This window comes from Quercus suber, unplaced genomic scaffold, assembly GCF_002906115.3.
Source record: "Quercus suber isolate HL8 unplaced genomic scaffold, Cork oak 2.0 scaffold_593, whole genome shotgun sequence".
NCBI classification, from domain to species: domain Eukaryota; kingdom Viridiplantae; phylum Streptophyta; class Magnoliopsida; order Fagales; family Fagaceae; genus Quercus; species Quercus suber.
In genome coordinates this window covers 209,021-216,845 of record NW_027070038.1, presented here as the reverse complement: position 1 = coordinate 216,845, position 7,825 = coordinate 209,021, and the positions used below count along the sequence as shown (strand labels likewise).

The 7,825-nt window shown below is 32.4% G+C and overlaps 1 long non-coding RNA gene across 1 annotated transcript; it reads left to right on the top strand.

The window, feature by feature from the left end:
- The first annotated feature begins 433 nt into the window (after positions 1-433).
- On the top strand, positions 434-7,099 carry LOC136063910 (uncharacterized). The gene is made up of 2 exons (XR_010625561.1): positions 434-804; positions 5,067-7,099. It is a non-coding gene; the product is annotated as an uncharacterized LOC136063910 (long non-coding RNA).
- Positions 7,100-7,825: the final 726 nt, after the last annotated feature.

Here is a 7,825-nt window from a genome sequence, read left to right as displayed (position 1 = left end):
TCATAATAATATTTTATGACAATAGAGTTTTTTTATTTTTTATTTAACCAAAAAAATTTATCATATAAGTTAACTAGAATCTATTTTATGACAATTGAGTTGATAAATTTGATTGATTCTTATTTTGATCTACCTTAACTTCAATTTTTTTATACTATTATCAACTTATTACCATTATAATTGAGTAATGCTAAAGACACATAAAATGATATAATTTTTGTTACAACTCATCACGTGATAAATTATGAGTAGTAAAAATGTAATGGTAGATTTATATGAAAACACACCTTTATCACTTATAACTTGTTATATTAAGTTATAACAAAAATGGTGCCATTTTAGGTAACTATGGCATTACTGTTGATAATTGTGAAATTTTTTTCACTCTAAACTAATGGGTACCTTTTTCTATTCTAGGCCCACGGTCGTGGCCATCAGTTTTTAGTTGCCTTGTCCAAATTCTGAAACACAAAAAAACACTGATTTTTATAAGGGACACAAGACCCACATGTCTTCCTTCATTCTCATCCATGGAGACCCTCAAATCAACGTTCCCAATTTTTACCACTAACCCATTTTTCTTCAAAACAAAACCTCCTAAGCGTCCAAGTTTTCAATCAAGCCACCCCCACCAGACTTTGATTTCACAGAACTGAAATTTTGAATGAATCTAGAGCCAAAATAGCCCAAACTCACCCTCAGTTGTTTGCATATATCTCAGGATCGACTGTGGAATGTGGATTTTGTGCGCGTTATGCAGGCTGTGAAGCCGGACGATGTGGTGGTGGAGCCATGTAGAAGCAGGCAAGTGTGAATTGGTTTTTGGATATATGTGTGTGTGTGTTTATTAATTTGAATTTAGTTTGTTGATGCAAATCATGAATATTGTTCGTTTGAGATATTCAAATCATAATTTATTAGGATTTTGTTTAGTCTACAGAAACGCTGCTATGTAAGTTATGAACTGATGTAGATGCTACTGTCATGAATTTTTGAGAGCTTTTTACCGGTTGCCTTGCCTTCCATGTCAAGGTTTCTCAAGGGAAGGTGTTTGACAAGTTTTCACTAATTATGGTGGTCAATAGTTTCCAAGAAATCCCAACTCTGATTTACAGTCTAGACAAAAAATAAAATCTCCCATGGAATTGTATTTATATGATTGATCCACCCATGAGATTCCTTTTTTTCCTTTTCTTTTTCTTTTTCTATTTTTTGGGTGGGGTGGGGTGAGTGTGAGACAAGCATAAGAGGTTATCAAGCATAGCATGTTATGTTCTTGTTTTCGTGTTTTGCATTGACATTCAAAGGAGTCATCTGTCTACATGAAAATAATGGAAAATGATTCTATATATTTAAAACAAATCTAAAAGTGTACACATGAACATGTTATTTAAAATTGACAGTCTGAACACTGTTAGATTTAGAAATAAAATCTTAACCATGAAATTGATGAAATTGAGAGGTCTTATTCAGTTAGTTATGTGTGAAGTTTCAAATATATATATATATATATATATTGCCCCATATAATTAGCAATTGAGAATAGGCACTAAGAACATTCACTTCTTTAATCAGAACAATTGAGCTCCACATTTAAAATGATTTACAATAACCATCCTTATTGTAACTCTTCCTTCCATATTCAAAGCAGTTGAGGGGAAGGTCTTCACTCTTGAAGACATCTTGCATCACTTTGCTTGAATTCAATGAAGTGGTATGAGTTTGCAGCCATGAACCTTAGAACACCTTTTAACGCTAGCACATAACATACAACCAAGGGTTAGATACAAAAAGAGCCGACATTTATGCAAGAAATTGATTTAATATAGTGCAAGGTCTATCAGAGAGACTAAATAATACTTTTGAATTCAAGTCACATTTTATCTGGAAATAGCAATAGATTAATTTCCTTGAGCAGATTATCTTGACAGATTGCAACAAGAAGTAATATTATTGTCAAACTTATTTCTCTTCAATCCACATCTTAACTTCAATTGTTACAGAGTTCATTTTTAAGCTGGAATTATATATACTTCCATTGATGGTGTGCTTGGCCAACAATTTCTTTCAAATATGTTTTCTTTGAGTGGGACTGAGTTTTTTGTGCATCTTCATTATGTGCCTTATGGAAACTAGTTACTGAAAATCCTAAGGGCAGGGGTAGGTCTACTGCTGGTGATTTTTTCCTCAAAACTCTCTTCAGAAATTAACCGTCCTTTTTGTGATGAGGTATTTGCTTTAGAAAATCCAAACAAGTACTTAAGAAATGACTTCCAATGCTACACATGTTTTTCTTTAGAGCATCTCGAATTCTTGATTTTCAAATTTTTTTCTCTAAAATGGAGTTTTGAGTTGCATGAAAAGTATCTGAAGAGATATATATATATATATTAAGAGAGTTTCAATTTATAGCGTCTGCTCTTGATAATAGCTTTTTATCATCAGACCAATACATCAATTAATTTTTGATGTAGGCAGGGATTGAACCCCAGATCTCTTATTCAACAATTAAAGACTTTACCAGTTGAACTAACTTTTATTAATTTTATGTAACTTTTCATCTAGAGCAATCCAGATCCCTTTCTATTTTTTCTCAAAATTTTATGTAACTTTTCCCATAGAGGAAGAAGAAGAAGCAGAGAAGATGCTAACACATAATATAATATTATTAAGTTTGCGTGATTTAAATTTGTGGCAAATGTGTATATATATATATATATATATCTATGATCAAGGTTTTTATCTAAATGATATCTAGAAGTCCATATTCTTTTAGTCTTGATACAAAAAGTCCATTCTCAATAGCCTTTTAAGTCTACAAATTGTTTAGTCTATAGGCCCAAACATATTCAAAGAATGCTATCTAAATTATAAATTCTATGTCCCTTTATCACACAAATATTTTAAATTTTTAATTCCTCTAATGCATGGTAAAGGAGGGTAGGTGTGCCGCTAGCCATTTTCTTGATTTGGGTTGCATAATTTAATGATAAGGAGGATGTGGCTAAATTTAAATGTTGAATAAAATAAGACGAGAAGGAAATATAGTAAAAATAAAATTTATAGCAATAAACATTAAATTATCTAAGTTATGTTATGTAATATAATAATAATAATATATTCTATATGTATGATGCAGTAGGATAATATTTAACAATAAAAAAGATAACAACTTAAAATACAAAACTAAATCGCATCAACCTAAAGTAGAGTTCTAATTAAAAAAAAAAATCATCAACCTAAAGTATGGATGCAAGAAAAAAAAAAAAAAAGAGAGATAGAGAGAGAGGTAACAATTTTTGTGTGAGAAAACTACGCTTAGAATAGAAGAGAAAATGTCAAATTTATAGTAATATGATTAGAATAAGGAGAAAGTTTCTCTGTAATCTGAATTGGAGGAAGACTCTCCAAACTGTGACGTGTCATTATTAGAGAGTGACATCTGTTCCACTCTATTAAAACTTAAATTCAAGAGATAACTCCGTTAACTCAAACGTTAGCTATTCTTTCATATTGTTTTTATTAAAAAAATAGTTAATTATTTCTCACCACCATCAGTCCATCACCTAAACAATCAGTCATTTCTCTCTCTCCTTCAATGCAAATCCTTTCCCCATCTCTCTGTTTTATTCTAGATTGCAGAAAAACTTTCTCCTCACCGTTTCTTCTTCCTCATCATATTCGTTCTCTCCCATGATCAACTCTCACCCAAGTCTCTTCTTTCTTCATCTAACTCTCCCTCTTCATCTGAACAACAATCAATCAATGCCCAATACATCTCTGTACCCAGATCGACTTCTTTTGATGGTTGAGAATGAACTTAAACCAAGATTTAGAAGAACACAGGAGGCTTCTTCGATTTTCTCCATGGCATTTGTGTTTCATGGTTGTGTTGTTGATCTAGTGAGATAGGTGTTGTGATAGTGCAAATTATTTTTGAGGTTGAAGTTGAGGTTTGGGTGAGATCAATGGATTTGTTTTGGGTTTCTGTTTTGGTTTAGATTTGGGTATGGTATTTGATTTGAGAAGTTTGTGGGTTTGTTGAGGATTGATGATAAACTTGGCTACTAGCAGCAGTAGAATCAGTATTTGATTTTGTCAAGTTTGTGGCTTTGTTTTAATCTTTCTTTGATATTTCTAGCTTATGTTTGATTTCTAAGAAATTTTTAATTTTTTAAAGAAAACTTTGGATACTGATATTTTGTTTTGGTGTTTCTTTGCCTGCGTTTTTCATGCTTGTTTGGCTTTAATCAGCTAGAAATTTTGGTTGAAAGGGGCGGTAGCTTTTGGTTGAGGAAGAAGAATGATAAAAAACTGGGAAAGAAATAGTATCTCTTGATTAATTCAGGAACTCATGTCATGCTTTTCCATGATGGAGAAAAATCGGTTACCCATCACGAGAGATGGGAAACTGATTTGTGTTGAAGGAGTGAGAGAGAGAAAGGACTGATCATTTAGGTGATGGTGAGAGAAATAATTAATTATTTTTTTAATAAAAAAAATGGAAAAATGGAAAAATTGCTAACGTTTGAGTGAACGGGAGTTATCTCTTGAATTTAAGTTTTAATGTAGTGGGACAGGTGTTACTCACTGATAATGACACGTCACAGTGTGGGGAGACTTCCTCCAATTCAGATTGCAGAGAAACTTTCTCCTTAGAATAATAAGAGTCCAAATAAAAGAAGAAAAATGATAGATAAACAGTGATATTAAGGTCGAAAGTAGTGGGGAAATAAAAAAGTAAAAATGAGAGAGAAATGTTGGAAAAATAATAATAATAATAATGGTTAAAAATATTTTAATTTTTAAATAATGGAGTTTTTAAGTCGCCTTAAATGAGTAAATGTTTTTAAAAAATATTGGAAAAAATTTGAAACAAAAAGGATGATGATGTGATTGTCAATGCGACTCAACTAGAGCATAACAAAAATAAATGCTACGTTTTATCTTTTAGATATATATATATATAGATATAGATTATTGGTAACTTCTTGAAAGCTAGATTTTTGAATTATACTTAATACCAAATAACAGATTTTCAGTTTGTCCCATTTGTGTTCTTGCAGCTTGAAAGGCCTTGAAATCTTTTGACATATGGACTGAGAAAGTAAGTTTGGTGTCCTCGTTATTTGTGGGATAACATCATCGACTGATATGTCCAGAAAGAGTCTTAAGGTTGATCACTTAAATTTTAATATGAAGGATTTCCTTTTGATGTCACGAAATTGAATTGCATATCATGATCAGTTATTGCATCAAATTAGGAATTTCACATGTGGATGTGATGAACATGTAGATGATTTCTTGAGAGTATGGTCATATGAGTTAAGATTTGTCATCATCTTGCCACCATACATGAGTAGATATGACCTTAAGAATGCAATTCCATGATTTTTTTTTTTTTTTTTAAGATTCATTTATTTATTTATTTTATATAATCTCACGTGTTAGAGCACTCGCACTAATCAGTACAAAATAGAAAAAGTGCATAATTTTACACATTTTTGCTCAAAATTTACTCACATAAATCCCTCTATATTACTGTATGTTTCCATTATTATTATTATTATTATTTTGGTTAAATGGAAAATGCATTAAACTAGCTAGCCATAAAAGGCGAAGTAGTGGCTAAAAGCCTTGAGTACAAACTAGCAGCGTCCGAACTTAAAAAATTACATAATCATTAGTAGGTGGCAAATCTAAAACAATAAAATCCCCATAAAAGGAGCAGCCTGCTCTAGCAAGGTTGTCAGCACACTTATTCGCCTTCCTAAAGACATGGTTGATCTTGATATGGTGGAATTGCCCTAGGAGGTACCTGTAGTCGTTGAGAAGAGGGGAATACGAGCTGTTAGAGGGTTTTTTTTTTTTTTTTTTAATTTTTTTTAGCTAAAATGAGGTTAACAATACCTTGTGCATCTAATTCAACAAAAAGTTGGGTAATGCCAGGCTGGACAATTAGCATCAGCCCATTTCTCAAAGCCCAAAATTCAGCAACAATACTGGTTGCAACCTCGATATTCCTCATGTAGCCCTTAATCCATTTCCCATGGTGATCACAGATAAGGCCTCCCCCACATGCCTTCCATTATTGCTACAGGAACCGTGTATATTTACATGATTATCGTAGCTTCTTATTTTATTTTTTCTCTCTCCTCTCTAATTCGATTTTCTCTCTTCCTCACTCTGTTTCTCCTCTTATATTCTCTTAAATCCAACAACAAATCTATACAGATCACCAAATTCTTCAAACTTATTCTAAATCTAGATCCCAAATTCATCAAACCCTCTCCTTAAAAAAAAATCATTAAACCCATAAAAATTATTAAACCCAAATTGCAAAAAAAGAAGAAGAAAATGCAGAAGTGGTAGAAGAAGAAGAAGAAGAAGAAGATGTTGAAGAAGAGGAAGAAGAAGTAGCAACGGAGAGCCCTAAATCACCGCCCACAATAGCGGAGAAATCCGCACAAAATTACCATCCAAATTGCAAACCCAAAATCCCATAATCAAACTTAAATTGCAAAAGAAAAAGAAAAAGAAGAAGGAGAAGGAGAAGATGAAGAAGAAAGAAGAGAAAGATGCAGAAGAAGAAAGAAGGATAAGGCGAAAAAGAAAGAGAGAGAGTGTTTAGAGAATTAATGAGTTCGGAGTGTGTGGTAAGGTAGGTGGGGCTGTGGGTAGGTGTGAAATAATAATAAAAAAAATTAGAAAAATATTATTTAAATAAAAAAGAGTGTATTATAGATAATCTGATGTAGGTATTTTTGCAAAGTGTTCATGTAAAAAAAATAGAAAATGTGCATAATTTTACATATTTTTGCTCAAAATTTACCTACATCAATTCCTGTATAATATTGTGCATTTCCATTATTGCTACAATAACCTTGTATATTTACAGATTACTGTAGCTTTTTATTTCATTTTTTTTTCTCTCTCCTCTCTTATCATATTCTCTCTTCCTCTGCCTTCTTTCTCCTCTTATATTCTCTTAAATTCAATGAAAAATCTATACAAATCATCAAATTCTTCAAACTTATTCTGAATCTAGATTCCAAATTCATCAAATCTTCTCCTAAAAAAAAAAAAAAAAAAAATCAAACTCATAATCAAACCCAAATTGCAAAAGGAGAAGAAGAAAATGCAGAAGTAGTAGAAAAAGAAGAAGATGCCAAATAAGAAGAAGAAGTAGCAGTGGAGAGCCCCAAATCACTACCCACAGTAGTGGAAAAATCCACCCAAAATTATCACCCAAATTTCAAACCCAAAATCACTAGTTATAATCAAACTCGAATTGCAAAAGAAGAAGGAGAAGGAGAAGAAGAAGATGCAGAAGAAGAAAGAAGAAGGAGAAGTACAAAAAGAGAGAGAGAGTGTGTTCAAAGAAGTAATGAGTTTGGTGTGTGTGATAAGGTGGGTGGGACTAGAGGTGGCAATTTGTGTTCGCGTGTCGGATTCGCGTCATGTCAAGTCATGAGTATTCGACTACATAAGTCAACACTAACCTGACATGTTTATTAAACAGGTCAAGATTCCTCAACCTTAACACGACCCAGTTATTAAATAGGTCAGCCATGTCGACTTGTTTATCAGATTTTATCAAAATGGAAAAAAAAAAAGTATGAAAAAACAAACAAATAAATATTCTTAATATAAAATTCAGAATTAACAAGTAGCTACTTCACAAATAATCATTCAAAATTAAAGCTGTGGGGCCAGAAAATCAGATGGCCTTGGCCCACTTCAGGCCAGGCCCAAGGGCCCGCTCCGAGGATGCATGAGGGGTTCGAGGATGGAAGCATGAGGACTAACCCCTGAGGAGTATATC